The following is a 17441-nucleotide window of genomic DNA, read 5'->3' on the forward strand; positions in this document are numbered from 1 at the left end:
GCTTTGGCTGGAATCATCGGAGAGAAGTCAAATTGAAATGCAAATCCTGGTGTCTCTCAGAGCACAGGCTGGGAAGAAATGCATTTGGTGGTGTCACCTTGGCGGCCGATGGGCAGGCAGACGGCCGGCAGGAGGGCTTCCCTCTGCTGGCGGAAAGCAAGATGGTGGCAGCCAGAGGCCCAGCAAAGCTTTGTTTGAGCAGGGAGTGGGCCTGGGTCCCCGGAGAGTCCTTTTTTTTTTTTTTTTTTGTGAGCCAAATAATTTATTTCTTCATTTCTTACATTTGAAATACTCTTCCATGACATCCTTGGCCTGAGACTCCTTGCCACAGTCCCTAACTACGACACAACTGCAACCAACCACTTTACAGGGCTTCCCCCCTCTGTCAATTTTACAGAGGCCTACCCATTCCCCTAGTTTCTTGTTGTCATCAACCTTAATTAGGTTGACCTGGTGTTCAGCACAAAGGGCCTCCACCAACTTGACATACATAGGCTCATCACAGTTGGATGCAAGCACACAAAGATGGGCTTGGCGTTTGTCTAAGGCTTTGGCAGCTTCGCGAATTCCACGTGCTAGGCCATCGTGGATGAGGGCGGTCTTCAGCACCTCTTGTAAAGCAGTATTAATTAAGGTCCATTACACCTCCAGCAGCAATGCCTTCCTCGGCCATGGCGGTGGGTTGCGGGTGAAGCGGAATCTTGAACGCACCTAAGTCTATGCCTCCGCACGACTCAGTGGTGGCAGGGAAAGAGCTGGGAGAGTCCTTTGAGGAGCAGACACACTTGCTTATTTGGCTTGCAACTCTTGACGCTTTTTCTTTCTCTCCCAAAGTTCTGCCCACACTGCCTAGTGTCAGTTTCTTGAGTGCACCAAGAGCTTTCCTGATTTAGGGCTGTACCCATGCTCTTGTCTCTGTCTAAACCATTATTTGCCCCCATCTTTTTCCCCCCATCTTTTTTCCCCCCATCTGGCCAACTCCTATTTACCCCTCAGGTAAAATGCCATTTCTGCAGATAAACCTTCTCTGAACCGTATTCCCAGTGCCTGACACAGTTTCCATCTTATACATGGAAAGTGGGGTGGATAGATATGTGGCCTCTTCCCTGCTTAAACCCTTCCCCATGCCTGCATTGCCAATAGGATAGGGTCCAAGCCCCTCCCTACCTCACCAACCACCTCTCCATGGACCTTCTGAACTTTTCTCTGCTTGAGGATCCCTGAGCATGCCACACTTTCCCACCTGTCACCACACTAAGAAGGCTTTTGTTCCAAGTGTCTTCCTGGTGAATGCTTACTCATTCTCTAAAACCCAGGTTAAGTGTTGTGTTCTCCGTGATGTGCTCCCTGACACAGCCTCCCCTCTCTCTTGTTGCTAATACCCTCCTCGTGTGTCATCGTGCCTCAGAGATATCTTCATTGTAGCAGCCGTACTCATGAGTCTTTCCTGGACTTGCTGCACTGGTTAAAGAGCATTAACTAACATAGAGTAGACACTCCATAAATTATTGCATGAACAAATAGATGCATGAGTGTAAAGCTAAAAAAATAGCTTTCAGCACTATTTAATAATCCAGGCCAGAGTGGATGTTGACATGCAGGATAACAGTGGAGATGGTGAGAAGTAAACAGATCTTTCTGAGGTTGAATTGACTGGTCTTGGTAGTAAGCTGGTTGTGAATGGTGGAGGAAAGCTCAAGAATGACCAAGTAGGTGGCCAAAGTTCATTTATTCAGAAGGGGAAGAAGGAAGGAGAAACCTTAGGGTAGGGGTGGGGAGATCAAGAATTCCATGGGGCAAATGTTAAATGAGAAATGATACCAGGAGTCAAATGGACATAAGATATAAGAAGAGGTCTCAGATGGTGACATAAATGGAGAATCATTGGCACATAAGTGGTATTCAGAGCCACGAGACCAGGCTGTGTCCTAGGGAGAGAATGTGTGGAAAGTGGCATGGAGAGCCCAGCACTGAGCAACCTAAATGTTTACTCAGAAAAAGAAAGAGTGCAAAATAGACGTAGTCTAGTGAATGCATAATAAACTTCAGGACTCACGTATAGACCAGACTTAACCAGCCGAAAGATTTTAACCAGCAGTAAAGAGTGAAAAGCTGTGAATTTTGTGTCTCAGGGGCATATTGGTCAATGATGAGGCTAGCCATAGAAAAGCAAAGAAGGGTCTTGAGACACCAGCAGGTTTTTGGATAAAGTCAGCATAAGCTCTGGAGTACCCATTTGCCAAGCTAGGAAAAGTTATCCCTAGCAATGTGTTGGAAGATTCTAAAGGAATAAAACTTGAACACAGACTTGCAAATAAGTACAGAACTTTTCCAGACCATTAACACTTTCTGGCAACTCTTTTTTCGTTTTTCTGGGAGGAAAGAAAAGTGAGTCTGGGTGTGTGGCTCACACCTGTAATCCAACACTTTGGGAGACTGAGGTGGGAGCATTGCTTGAGGCCAGGAGTTTGAGACCAGCCTGGGCAACATAGGGAGACCCTGGCTCTACAAAATATAAAGTCAATTGTGCAAAGCGGTGCATGCTTATAGTTCCAGCTACTTGAGAGGCTGAGGCAAGAGGATCGCTTGAGCCCAGGAGGTTGAGGCTACAGTGAGCTGAGATCTCACCACTGCACTCCCATCTGGGTGACCGAGCAAGATCCAGTCTCTAAAAAATAAAAAAGAAAGAAAAGAAATCAAAGCAAAACAAATGGAATATGAATTTGATTTAATTGTTGGTCGGTTGACCCATTCACTCATTCATAGTATAACCAAGCCATTGTAAGTCAAAATTAAGAAGAAAATGGACATTATTTGATCCCTGACCTCTAAGAGTTTGTGGAAACAATACCAACACACATGAAAAACTGAATGACAGTGCAAGACCATTTAGTTACTTTAACAAGGCAAAACATATTTAAGTGTCCAATGAATGATGCGGACTCTAAATATATGGTAAAGAGCCTAGATGCAGGAGAATTCACCATTTCTGTACCGAAGTAGCCAAGGAAAGCTTTTTTGTGCTCACCTGACATGGTGATTTGTCTTAGAGGAGTGAATAAAGGTGCTTTTTAAGGTGTGAAGGAAGTCAGAGAGAATGGAAGGGAATCTCTGAGTCAGTACTTTGCGGAAGATGACATTTAGATCTGCTGCCATCTGTCGGTGAGTGTGGAAAGGAGTTTGGAGCTTAGTCTTCAGGTACTGGAAAGGAAAGGTGCCAAGAAGAACCAGGTGGTAACATCTCCCTCTCTGGAGGACAAATTAAAAATATGGCCCTCAGAACAGCAGCATTGACATCACCTAGGAGAGTGTGAAATCCAAAATCTCCAGTCCTATCCCAGACCTACTAAATGAGTGTCTGCCTTTTCAGCAAATCCCCAGGTGATTCTCATGTTCATTAAAGTTTGAGAAACATGGGTCTAACCCTTGTCAGGTAGGCCTCTTCTGGGATACTTCCCAGGTTCCCCCACACCCTCCCCCCACCTGCCAGAGATTCTGATTGGTGGGACTAGGATGGGACTTGGAAGTTAATATTTTTCATAAGTACCCCCAGATAATGCCTGCCATCAGACAAATTTTCAAAGCTCTGCTTTAGGCTGTTCTGTTGCTGTGCCCCATGTCCCCCCAGCAGGCCAGCTTTCTCACCATGCACATACCTGGACTTAGGCATTCTTCTCTCTGTTCAACTCATTTTTTGAAAGACCACCAACCAAATGGCATTTTCTTGGCCTTCCTCCTCTCATCCCCCTTAGCTTTTGCAGCAGTTGCAGTTCTGACCACCTCCTTCTTTCTGAAGCTCTGTCTTGATCTTGGTTTCTGTTAGGCTATGGTCATCTTCCTCAGTCCTCTTAATGCTAACAACTCCTCTCTTGTCTCTTTTGCTGATGATTCTTCTTCCTAAGCCCTTGGTGCTTCCCTCACCCTTTCTGAACTATCTTGTCCCCTCTATGGAAGTAAACAACTTCCAAATCATCTGCAGCCCTACCTCTCTCCAACTCCAGCTGTGCACAGAAGTCAACATGTGTTGATCTACTGAGGCTGTAGATCAGTAAAGCTACCCACGGAGGCAGCAAGAATATGAACTTTAGAGCCAAGCCCACTTGGATTTGAATCCCACCCTCCACTTTTCAGCTGAGGGATGTTTGGGTAAATTAATTTACTTTTGAGTCTCAGTTTACCTTTAAAGTGGGATTAATTATATTGGCTTCAAGGGATTATTTTGGACACCAAACATAATAAACACATAATAAATGTTAGTTTTAAAAAAAAAAAAAACATGTTACGTCCATCAGTGTGAACCCAATTCTTTGTACCTATCCTACATCTTCAAAGTGTGACTTTGCTCATACCCTGCCCTCTGCTTAGAATATTCATTTGTCTGTCTTTCAAGGCCAAACTCTGTTGCTGCCTCAGCCATGAAGTCTATTATCAACACAATTCCAAATCAGCTTTCGCACAAATACCTGTGCTTCTTTAACTGTGCCTCTTAGGATACCTAAATCACATTCTACCTTGTATTATAATTATATAAACATACGGTATCTTTCCTAAAAACTGAAAGTTCCGTGTGGGCCAGGCTCATGGCCTTATAATTGTTTTAATCCCCAAGGGCCCTCACACAGCACCTGTGTACCATATCAGGGATGCTCACGAGTCCTGCTGGTAATGGATGGGCCGCATCCCGTCTGTATGTGAAGGCTTGGACATTACTCTCCATTAAATATGCTAAACAGAGGGGAGCAGTGATGTGGAAAATCCAAATAACAGGCTGCCTCAATGTTATTACCTTTGGCTTTGGCAAGCATTTTGGTATTTCTGCTTCAGATTTACCTTGCTGTTTATGTTTTATCCGCACACATTAATATGAGCTTGCATTCCATGAGCATACACTATCTGGGAGACCGAAGGTGGTGATCCAAGCCCAGGCAGAGGAGCGGGAAAAGCTAGTTTAGGGTTTTCAGTTGTCCATGGATAATTCACAAAGTGCATCATTAACTCCAACATAAGTAACAGTGAGTTGGCTGTTGTGCTATTATTCCCCTGTTAGCTTTCTCTGGTTAAAATCCTTGGTAACAGTTAGTCAAGGGCACACTCATCACCTGACATTGACATAAAATTCTGGTGATGGAGCAGAAGCACTGTTTTGAATTCATGCTAGACTATTATATTAATGATACCTTACATTTGTATGATTAGTAATTATAGAGTTCCTACATCTGTTATTTAATTTTGTCTGCTTGATGCTTATGTAAACAGAGTAGATCACATCATCCCATTTGACAGATATGGAGACCAAGGCTCAGGAATGAAGCAGCTTCCCCAGGCCCTCTTAGCTGGAGATAGGCAGAGTCAGGGACCATGCCTTAGTCTTTTCACTCTTGGGTTCTAGTGCTTTTTCTTCTTTACCATGCTGCTTTAATGAACCTCCAGCTCTTTAAGATGTTTCTTATTCACTTGTAGAATTTCCAAGTGATTACTTTTTATTGTTTTCAATTTCTGGTGAGATTCTTTATTTTCATCTATTTTGTATATTTTCTTTCAATTTTTTGGAATACATTTATAACATTTAAAGTTGTTTTCTGTTAATTGGCTGTCTAGATCACCTGTGGATCTGTTTCTATTGTCTGTTGTTGTTGTGTTTTCCCTCTTGGATTTTGGTCCTACGATCCTATAGTTGGATCTGCCTATTAACTTTTTATTGAATGCTCAACATTGTATAGGCTGTACATGCTGTGGTCTTCCTCAAGAGAGGTTTTACTCATTGCTAGGCAGAGTAAAACCAATTATCTTAATCCAATTAAAGCCTGAACTGAGTTTCTGCTGGGTTGTGTTTTGGTCAGATTTAGTTTACCTCGGGCTCACTCCTTTCCCAGAGGAGAGACAGCATGAGTTGAGAGCCTACTGTTTTTACTGGGTCCCCTCCCCAGCAGGTCCTGAATTCTAGTCTTGCTCTTCAGTGCCTCAGGATGGCCAGAAAACACTCTCTGCTTTATAGAGGCTTTTGGCTTAGGTTTTTTGGTCTTATCCTCCATTCAACTTCAGAATTCTGTAAATGACTTAAGGAGAACATTGGGACCCTATAGTTGAGTACACTCAAGTCCTTAATTTTCTCTCTCTAGTCCTAAGACTGCCAGAAGCTCTTCTGTCTTCTTCATTCCCCAGCAGAAGTCTTCACTTCCTGCAAACCTAGGTTCTCAGCCTTTCCTCCTGGGCCTAGATATGACATATCCCTCCAGGTTTGGAGTGATTACAGAATATCAGCTCACCTCCTCAGACTGTCCCCTCTCTGTAACTGTATCCTCTTCTGCCCTACCTGGAAGGGGAAGTCAGATACTTAATATTAACACATGAAAGCCACAGGATTACAAGAGCAGTTCTTAGCTGGTCTTGGTAGTTGCCCCAGCCAACTAGGAGCAAACCCTGTTCAAGGCATTTCCGGGAGTGTCCAGGCTACCCATCCATGAAGAAGGCAGGGAAATGGATGGGAGTGTAACTGCAGGCCCAGGAAGAAGGCATTCACTGCGATGAGGAATGAGTGTTCAGCAAGCCCAGGAGGCCTTGATACTCCATCAGGTTTCTAATGATTTTGTCAGAGTGTTAATCCCATGGATGAGCAGCAGCATTTTGATATCAGCAAACAGATTGTGTTTCAGCCCAGATAGCCCAATATGGAGTCCTGCATGAGAGCTGAAAATAATTAATCATGTTTTAATGGGGTTGAGAGAGGCTAGTCAAGGATGCCTCACATTTGGAAAAGAGTGATGGGGCTCAGAGAGGATGTGAGATGTTAGAGAGAGATTGAACATAGGACTAGCCCCTATGTACCCCAGAATTGAGTGCGCTTATGGATATGGTATGAAAGAAAGAGAGGTTGTATGCAGAGAAAGCATTGTATGGATATTCCTTTCCATCACAGAAATCTTTCTGCACAAGGTCTTGGGAAAACAGAGATAAGGACCAAAGTCCTACTCTTCGGGACTTCACAGCCTGATGGTAGAGGCTGACAACCAGATGATCAATAACAGCAGTCTTAGGTGCTAGGATGGAAGGTCCCTGCTGTATTGGGAGCATCAAGCTGAGACGGGGCTTGGGTGAGCCACATGGATGGGCAGAGGGCCTTCCAGGCAGCAGGAACAGGTTGAGGAATGGTGCTGCTACAATATTGAGATAATGTGCACATAATTCTATGGAAACCGGAAGTTTCCATTGCCTCTGCCCTTACCCTGGGCAGGCCTGCATAACCTCTTGCCTGGCAAGAGCCTCCTACCTGCCTCCCATCCGTCACTTCTTGAACCTATTCTAAATGTTGAACCCATGCTTTTCTTCCTAAAATACAGACCTGACCATTGTTGACAGCCCAGGAATTTCTGAGGGTTTCTCTGATTTATGAAATACCAACGCCTCAGTGTGCAGTAGTCCTTCCATGATCCCTTCCATGATCCGGCCATACCCACCCTCCTTTCCTTCATCATCTTCCTCTAGTTCCTCCCAACCCTACTCTGCACCCCTGCTCTATAGTTTACCTGACATTCAGTATTCCTGTAGACAGCCAGCGCTTTCTTGGTCCCATGACTTTGTTTATGGTGTTCCTTGTACCTGAGACGTCCTTTCCTGCCATTCACCTGATGAAAAGTCTACCCTTTACCTCAGGCCCAGATCACATATCACTTCCTTTCTGGAAACTTCCCTGATTCTCCCGGTCCAAATGAATCATTTCTCTCCTGAGTTACCTGATTGTTTCCTCCTCTGTTGAAATAAATCACACTCTGCCCATCTCATAGTGGCTTGTGTCTCTGTCTGTTGGTAGTGACTCCCACGCCCCTGCCAGGGCAAACTCCTTGAAGGCAGGAGAACACCCTTTCTTCTCCGCAGTCTCCATCACAGCTCCTTTGGTGCCCTGTGCATTCCCGGTGCTCGATAAATATTTATTGATTGAATGAGTAAATGAGTATCGAATGGGCTTTCCACGTGTTTTGCTCCAGGTGTCTCTTATTGTAATTAAAGTTTTTTTTTTGTTTTTTAGTCAATTTCAGGCAAAAAGCAACATAAATTTTATGTGAGGTTTGAGAAGGACTGTAAAAGTGATTTATGGTTGGGTAGGAGATCTGTGCAAACAGGTTAGGAAAATGCTCAGAGTTAGATTTTACCTGCTCCGCTCATCACTCCAGACCCTAAATGCTGAAGCACAGCTGCCCCATCCTCCTGGGGCGTGAGTGGCTTTAGTGTTGAAGTGCGGGATAAAGAAATGCTCACTCCGGAGAGCGTGGTAAGATGTTTATGGGTAATGTTCACATAGAATGCTCTGCAGCCTGATGTTTGAGAATGATCATTTGTGTGGGCTTGTGCTTCTAGGCACATCTGCCCCAGTGGTGATAGCTTTTTACTTGTCCAGCCACATTCTGTCTCTGCAAACCTTGGCGAAGCACACATGGGGCTGGAACCTGTGACCTTGGCCTCCTGGTTTCACGGTCTCACCAGCTGAGCCCATCCACTGCAGCAAGAACTGGCTGTGCCGAACTCTTTTAAAGAGTGAAGTCGAGCATGGGCAGCCAGGCAGCTGGAGCCAGGGCCCTGCCTGTCATGAATTGGAAGCCGGGAAACAGTAGTTGAACCTGCAGAGCGAAAACACCACCTGAGCGACCAAGATGGGTCCCATAGGAGCTGTTTCTCCCAAGCAGGGACAGCAGCCCTGGGACCTGTGGCTTTGCTTTCTGATGACTTTGCACCAACAGCCAGGTATCTTGTTTCTTACCCTCCCCACCAGCCAATGTTCCCAAGGCCCAGATTTAACTTTCTCTTATTTTAGTTTCAGGCCATTTCTTCTTTTAATGGTGTCCCAAGCTGCCTGAAATAATTCTTGCCCTTCTTTTATGTGGCTCTGTCTCGCATATTTATGGCAAGTTATCATGTCCTTGTAGGCCCTGGTTCTCTGGGTTCCACATATTATGTTCATTTAACCTCCCTTTATAGGTCAAGCCTTCTAATTCCTTTAATCATTTTTATTGCCTTTCTTTACGTTCGGTCTTGCTCCTTGGCTTCTTTTTAGAACAAGAAAGCCAAAACTTCAGAATGTGTTTCAAGAATGGCCTGAATAGGGGGGCAGTCAGGCACCCCTGTTCTGGGGAGTGTTGGCTGCTTTCTCTCTGATGACACCCTTCTGTGTTTCTCATTTTATCTTGGTGTCTACTGTTTCCAATTCACCCACCCTAAACTTCACCTTCTCTTGGAATGGTCTTACTCTCACTGTGGCTCAATCCTCAGGCCTGGGATGGAGGCTTGGGAGACACTGAGAGCTTAGAAGTTAAGGTTGGGAAGATTCGGTGTAGAAGGAGGAGGGAATCAACAGACACCAGGCCCCTGCGAGGTGAGCAGCATTGTGCAAGACACATCCATGTATGATTTCAGGGAACTCTCACAGAATCGTGAGATGTATATTATTGCCCCGTCTTTGCAGTTACGGAAACTGAGGCTCAGCATTGTTAAATAACTTTCTCAAGAGCATAGAGCTAATAAATGATACATCTAGGATTTGGACACAGGCTGTGAGATGACCCCCAAAAGTATTTTTTCCACTCTGTGCAGCCTCCTTTAAAGAAAGCAGGAGAGAGGGGTTTGCAATGGGAGCAGTGTAACAGCAGCATTTATGTGAGGGGACATTCCCCTCATTCCTGCTGAACTCAGGTCCTGGAGGCTCGTGGCTTTCTTCTGGCATGGCCTAAAATTTTAAAACTCACTTGATTTGTTCTGAATGACTCTCCCTTTATCCTGAACTTAGCTTATTTCCTGCCTTGTATGCAGTGGTGCTCATGTTCTTTCCGATCCCCAGCCGGTGGCCTTAAGGGGCGTATTTGGGAACATCCGCTCCCAAGCTGGATGGAGAGCATTCTCCAGTTTAGCGTTTGGGAATTTTCTCCACTGGTGGATGCTGCTGAAATCCTTTGCTGCTCCTGATTAGGTATCTGGTGAGCGGTACCCTCCTGTGATGTGCACGTGGTAGGATTGGACCAAACATAGCCCCTTGATGGGTGATGTCCCTTCCATCTCTCCTTGTGCCCAGCCAGCCAGGGGAGGATATAATGGCTTCTGGGCCCAACAAGGCAGAGTGGCCAAGTGTCAGTGGTACCTGGCATGACAGCTGTCTTCCTTGCCACTTGCTCGGGGACAGGAAGGCATCTATCTCTGGGGAGGTGACGAGAGCCTGTGATGACCTGGGACAGGCCCAAGGAAAGCTGGCTCCACCCTCCAGGGCACACTCAGCCCCGGGAAGATTTCTGAGTCTCTGCTTCTGAGAATTAGCCCTTCCAGGGCACAGTTAACTTGTTTAAAACCTAAACCATTGTCTTTGTGCTGAGTGCTGGGGATACAGAGATGAGTGAGACATGGAGCTTGTGTTCAAGATGTTAACAGCCTAGTCGGGGAGATGGTGCATAAACAGATCTTGACAATTCTTGGGGCCAAGGCGGGGATGGAGATTTGCACTGTGGAGCCCAGGGGCAAGGCACCAAACAGCCTGAGACAGGAGTGGTGGAGGCAGGAGTGGTTTGTGAGGGGCACGTACCTGGAGCTGAGTTAAAGTTGGCCTCATGAAGGGGAAGGATGCTCCAGAGGGAGTTACAAGGAGGACAGACGGAGACTGGAGAGGAGCCCAAACCATATCATGGAGACCCTGTGGGCCCTAGTAGGAAGCTTGAGCTTTGTTTTGGAGAAACAGGCAACTCTTTTGTTTTTTGAGAACGAGTCTTGCTCTGTCACCCAGGCCAGAGTGCAGTGATGTGGTCTTGGCTCACTGCAACCTCTGCCTCCCGGGTTCAAGTGATTCTCCTGCCTCAGCCTCTTGAGTAGCTGAGACTACAGGTGCCTGCCACCATGCCCAACTAATTTTTGTGTTTTAAGTAGAGATGGGGTTTCACCATGTTGGCTGGGCTGATCTTGAACTCTGGACCTCAGGTGATCCACCCACCTTGGCCTCCCAAAGTGCTAGGATTATAGGTATGAGCCACCACACATGGCCCAGGCAACTCTTAAAGAGTGGGTTTAAGTAAAGAGTCTGTCTTGACAATTTACATTTTATTATTTTATTTATTTATTTATTTTGAGACAGAGTCTCTGTTGTCCAGAGTACAATGGTGCAACCTCGGCTCACTACAACCTCTGCCTTCTGGGTTCAAGTGATTCTCCTGCCTCAGCCTCCTGAGTAGCTGGGATTACAGGTGTACACCACCACGCCTGGCTAATTTTTGTATTTTTAGTAGAGACGGGGTTTCTTCATGTTGGCCAGGCTGGAACTCCTGACCTCAAGTGATCCACCTGGCTCAGCCTCCCAAAGTGCTGGGATTACAGGCGTGAGCCACTGCGCCAGGCTGGCAATTTACATTTTAGATCATCAGCCCAGCAGTAAGATGGAGGATACAGCTTTAAAGAGAAATCAGTTAAGAGACTGTTAGAATAGTCTGTCCATCCATCCATCTGTCAGTTTGTCCTTTCAATAAATATTTCTTTATCTAATATGTCAGGCCCTGGGAGAGTCCTGGGTATACAGAGGTAGATAAGAAAGACAGTCTCTGCCCTCCAAAAGTGACATAGAAGAGGTCAGGAGGCTTGGACATCTCTTGTAGAGAAAGGAAGATGAAGTAAAAAGTCCTTTTGGAAGCCAGTTTATCATCAGGATTTGGCCGTGGATTGGATGTGGGGTGAGCATGAAGGAGGAGGCACGGGTAGCTCCCATTTTCCGCCTTGGAAGGCTGTAGTGGCTGAGTTGGGAGGGGCTTCTACTGGCATCTTCTGTTCCCCAGTTAAGCACAGAAGCAGAGGAGAACGGTGTGTTTGCTGTGTAGATGCAGCTCTGAGATAAGGGCATCAGCACTGTTCCTGTCAACCCAACTGCCTTTCATTCCCTCATGTAGAAATTCAGGAGCCGCCTTGGGTGACTTAGTGGGCCACCAACTGAGGGAGACATTCAGCAGGGGGCAGATGGTGAGCTGGGGTGGACTGTAAGTACCCACAGCATCTGGGCGAGACGTCTATAGACATCTGGATGCATGGGCCTGAAGCGTGAGGGAGGAGTCCGGGCCGGAGGAATCACTTTGGCATTGTCAGCTACAGAAAGCACCAGAGCAGATGAAATTATTCGGGGAAGAGTGCAGTAGGGAAAAGAACCCTGGATTAAATGTCAGGGTACCTTGGTCTGAGTCTTAGATTCATATCCTGCAGCCTAAGACAGGCTCTTCCCCCTCTCAGCCTTGGAGGCCCTCATCTGTAGAATGAGATGATCAGACCAGTGGTCTCCAAACGTATGTTTTAGTGATTGAATCTTTTGTTCAAATAAAATCACACACAGAATCTCAATAGCAAAAAGTGAGCTGCTCTAGGAGCAGGATGTCAAGAGATTGGAGGTTGAGCTCTGTTTCACCTGGCCCCCACCTCAACCTCTCAAGATTTTGCTGCGGCCACTGAGAGGCATAGTTTGGAAACCAGAAATGTGCAGGCTTCCTGAGGTCCCTACCAGCTAGCGCCTGGCTTCTAGAAGGCTGGTTTACCAAGCTTCCATCCTGGGGTGCAGGAGGTGGACACTGAGCCTTAGGCCTCCTGGGGTGCAGCAGAGCTCCAGGGGGCCTGGGAGAAGAAGGCTGCCTGGAGCCCGCTCGACCTGCAAGTTCCCGAGTTCATTTTTGCCTTTCAGTGGCCTGATTAATATCTAAGCCCTTTAATTTGCTTCCCTTTATAAAAATAGGAAGACAGGCAAGCAGCACAGGTCATAAAACACCGCAGCCCATAACGCTTCCCATTGGCTCCCGCAGCTCCAGTTCCTCCTAGATTATCATTCTCGGCTTCATCACCGGAACCTGATTATTTCCTTTTCCTCTTCAGAGCATTTAGGAAGGTATTAAAAAAAGAATCCTGAGCTTCAGCCTCAGCCAGTCCTGCTGCCTTCTCTCCTGCCTTTTGAAGGCCTATGCTACTTACAGTCCACACTCTCAAAGAGGGGGAGCCAGAGATGCCCCCAGCCCGCCCCTCCTGTTGGAGGTGGGAGCCTCAGGACCCAGGAGCATGGGGGATATTCATTCGAATGAGTTGGGCAGTTTCTTGCTGTGAGTTTGCCAGCTGTAGGCCCACCCCAACAGGGCTGTGAGTAGGCTGAGGGCCTTCAGCTACCCATGGAGCCCAAACTGTCTTCCAGACCATCCTGGCATCAGGCAGCTCTCCCACCCAGGCCCTAGCCCTCTCTCTGGCCCAGCTGGCTGCCATGTCCTACCGTGAAGAGCCTTCCGTGGCTCACCAAGGGATTGCTTTGAAGATATACATTGCACACAGGCCCCGGTGAGAAAGACAAACTGTTTCCAGAGAGGAGCGCCAGAAAGGTTTCTTTGCCCGCATCAAGATGTCAGCATTTCAGCACCAAGGACACTTGAGGCCACGCTTGTCAGAACTTTCATTTATGCAGAAGAGGAAGAGAGGTCAGCCTGCGGGGTCTGGCTTACCCACTGCCTCCCAGGCCTGGATGGCTGCACGGGTGGGAGACAGGGCTGGCCAGGGCTGTCTTTGCCTTGTTAGCGAGACTGAGGTCCTGTTTTGAGCTGCAGCAGCAGCAGGCCGACACCCCTGTGACCAAGGTGAGACGCAGTGTCGTTAGCAGGGCAGTCTGGCTGGATATTGATTGGCCCTGCGGAGACCTGGCATGTTGGCAGATGGAGCCACCATGCAGAGAACTGAGTGCAGCCAACAACCCAACTGAGTGCAGCCTCTGGAAGGAGCATTTGAAGTGACAAGACCAGAGTGGGCCTGGGGGACCTTGTACCCGTCACAGAGGCCTGCTCCATGGACCAGTAGGAGCAGGGCCCAGGCTCTCACATGCCACCACCCAGGGGACTGGACACCTTCTTTTCCTAAAAGGACCCTGCTTCCAGGAGCAGGCCCCCATCTCTAGTAGAGGGATCTGGGCTGCCTGCCTCTGCAAGATGGGGTAGGGGCCCTGGGAATGCCTCTGTCACTTGTCCTATAAATGACAATAGAACTAACAATCTCTAATTGACTATTAAAGGAGAAAGCAGCCCTGTGGATGCTGCAGGCTAATTAACCCTGGGAGTGCAGAACAAGAGGAAGAATCTGCAGAGGTTGCCTGTGAGCACATACGTGCCAAAGTGTGTCTCTCCCAATGGCAAACAGGAAAGAAATGTGTCCTGTACAGCAGACCTCACGTTATCCACAGAGTCCTGTCTGGTGGATTGGGTGGGGCAGGGCCCACCCCAGCTCAGAGTCCAGAGCATCAGACCTGAAAAGAGTCTCAGACTTTCAGGAAGAGCTTCCTAGGGGAGGTGAAGTCTGAGCTGAGTTTTGAGGAAATGGTTCTAGATAGAGGTGTCAGGGGAGGGCAGGTGGTGGGGGAGGCTGTGAAGCTCAAATTCGGTGAGGTCCAAGGTGAGAGAGCTGGTGGAGTTGGAGAAGGGGGCTTGGAGCCCTGAGTTCATCAGGGGTGGTGGCTTCCTTATACTTCCCTTTGGAAGAGAATAGAGGCAGCCAGATGGGCTTGGGGTTGGGAAAGGGGGACCTGGAGGAAGCTGGTGCCACAGGCCGGGTGAGAGAGGATGAGAGTCTGGCCAAGGCAGCGGCAGCAGGGGTGGACAGGAGGGAGAGGCAGGAGCTGAGGGTGACTCCCTCGAGATAGTACCATTGCCCACGGAGTGCCCACTAGAGGGCCAGTGCTCAGCTCTTGGCACCCTCCTTGCCAACCAACTTCCTAACTCAGGCTGTGGGAGCCTAGTGTTCTGGGCTCCCTCCTTTTCCAGAAGAGAAACTGTGATGTGGGCAGAGCTATGACTGTTGTGGGGCAGCCCCATGTCTCGAGCCCTGGCGGCCAGCCCCTTCTCCAGTGTCCTCGCTGCTGTGCCCCGCGACGTCTGGAAGTTTCCTTTTATCAGTGGATCTGCCTCTGCCTCCTCAGCTCATCCTTCATTCCCTTTGCTTCCCAGCTTGTTTCCTCTGCTTTCCCGACCATCACTCCAGCCCAACCCCAGGCTGCTCTGCACTGCCTTGTGGTTCAACGTGAGTTAAGCAGCAGGTTGTGTTCTTGAAGATGGGACCATGAGAGAGCCTTTGGTTGACTGTGCTGATTCAGGGGAGCAGTGGCAGACAGTCCTCAGCATCAGCTAACTCCAAAACCGAATGCCCCCTGTGTCGGAAGCAGGTTCGCTAAGTCTGACCTATAAGAGTTTGTGTGGCCAGACGCAGTGGCTCATGCCTGTAATCCTGGTACTTCGGGAGGCCAAAGAGGGTGGGTCACCTGAGGTCAGGAGTTCAAGACCAGCCTGGAAACCCCATCTCTACTAAAATACAAAAATTAGCCAGGTGTGGTGGCGAGCGTCTGTAATCCCAGCTACTTGGGAGGCTGAGACAGGAGAATTGCTTGAGCCCATAAGGTGGAGGTTACAGTCAGCAGAGATCATACCGCTGCACTCCAGCCAGGGGTACAAAGTGAGTGTCACTCAAGAAAAAAAAAAAGGAGTTTGTGTTCCTTTAGCACAGTGGATGACCACAGGAAAAGTAGCTTCAGAGGCTCCAAATGGGCTAGAATGAGCTGCAGAGCTCTGGTGGCTTTTATGAAGGCATGATCCGGGTGTGTTGGCCTCTGCATACTCCCAGGGCGTGATTTATATGGGAATGGTGTGGACAGCTGGGGCTGTAAAGGCGTGGCTGGTCCTTTCTGGGAAAGGCTGGCAGTGGTGAAGGGAAGCCAGAGCAGCCTCGATGGAGGGTCTCAGCTCTGTACCTGCCCTGCCACTTTCTCACATCCGCTGATGCACTGCTCCTTACCTCCTCCTGCTCCAGGCTACCACCTCCGCCTTCCCGTGGCTCTAGGGGTGGAGTGAGGTAGTTTGGCCAGAGCTAAGGTGATATCGAAGCAGGTGGGCAGTGTGTCAAGAGGTGTCCCTCCCGGCTTGGTGTGGGGTGGCGTTTCTCCAGTCAACCCTGTCCATTTGACAACAAGTATTTTAAAAAGCCTGCTTTACTCTCTCAAGATGAAACCTAGAGAGAGTATAATCTTTCTACACGTGATTTTAAAAATATATAAGGTCCTAAATTTAATATAAAGGATGAATAAAAAGAAAATAACAATAAAATTAATTTCAATGTATAAATCCTTGGGCATTACTACACATAAAAGGATGAAATGTCCTCTGAGTTTCCAGAAAGCTCCACAGGGTCTTTCTTAAGAAACAATCAGTGGCTTTGCAGTTAGAGCAGTTTGGGTTTGTCTTCAGCCACTGCTGGCTGTGCGACCTTGAACAGGTGAGTTAGCCTCTCTGAGCCCTGGGTTCCTCATCTGTAACTTGCACGGAACTATGGCTGCCCCTTGGGTGGATGAGAGGCATTAATGAGATGCAGTATCTTAAAGTTCTTTACACAGGGCAGGCTTTTCCCCTCCCACTCCCATCTCTTAGTAATGTTCACAATACCGTTATGCCTCACCTTTGTTCTGTCCTTCACCTTTGAAAGTGATTTTGCCTCCATCACACCATCGCGGCCTGGTGCCCCGTCCCCTCTGCAGCTTCCTGTGCTGCCAGCTTGCAGCCCAGTTCCTGCAGCTTCCCTGCCCTGGAGCCCCACCCCCATCCTCTTTGCACTCCCAGGCCTCTGACTCTCCTTGGGCTTGTTTGGCTCCGTCACCCAACAGGGAGGGGTAGCACAGACCTTAGGAGCCCGATTACCCCCACTCTAAGTGCAAACATTTTTCTATACTGTCAGTGCATTAGATTAATCAGGAGAAGTGGGCTCCTGGATTTCGTCGGTCCCCTGTGAGACCTAGCTCCAGGTTAGTGTCCTTCACAAATATTCCATTACTCTCCCTGCCGTAAATGTTAAAATAGGGAGAAATTCTATCTGGTTCTATTCAGGGAAGATCTCCCACCCGTGTCTGTTTGACTCTGTGGCAGCCCCACCCCCCACCGCACTGCATCTCACATGTCATATTTTCCTCTGCCACTGAATGCTGATAGGGCCAGCTGCTTCAGTCCATCACAGCTGTGTGGGAGCCTCTAGCCCAGGTGGCAAGGCGAGGCCAAGCACATTGCCCACCTGCCTTCATCTGTCTTGGTGGCTCACGGTCCCAGCCCTACTCCTCTAAAGCCTGCATCAAATTGTCTGCTTTAAGGAAAGATCGAACTAGCTCCCCCGGGGGTCCTGCTCTTGAGCATGGAGGGCTGGTGGTCATGGCCATGACTGTAACCTGCACAGCCCCATGACAGAGCAAGTCTTTAGTTCCATGGCCTCCAGTCTTTAGTTCAGTCAACAAATATTTATTGCCTGCTATGGACCAGGTACTGTTCTAGGCACTGAGCATAAATTGGTGAATTAAAAGAGATAGGAATCCCTGCTTTGTAAGGAATAGAAACAGTAAGTCAGGTGTGTGTGTGTGTGTGTGTGTGTGTGTGTGTGTGTGTGTGTGT

The 17441-nt window shown here is 48.0% G+C and overlaps 1 protein-coding gene and 1 pseudogene across 3 annotated transcripts in view; one reads left to right on the forward strand and one right to left on the reverse strand.

Moving 5' to 3' along the window:
- Nucleotides 1–17441, forward strand: part of GRIK4 (glutamate ionotropic receptor kainate type subunit 4) — a 337584-nt gene that overhangs the window by 28122 nt on the left and 292021 nt on the right. The gene's annotated exons all lie outside the window — the stretch shown is intronic.
- On the reverse strand, nt 238–688 carry LOC108300662 (annotated as a pseudogene). The gene has a single exon (XR_001823527.2). The product of XR_001823527.2 is annotated as a 40S ribosomal protein S12-like (transcript).

This window comes from Cebus imitator, unplaced genomic scaffold (assembly GCF_001604975.1).
Source record: "Cebus imitator isolate Cc_AM_T3 unplaced genomic scaffold, Cebus_imitator-1.0 Scaffold28, whole genome shotgun sequence".
Lineage (NCBI taxonomy): Eukaryota > Metazoa > Chordata > Mammalia > Primates > Cebidae > Cebus > Cebus imitator.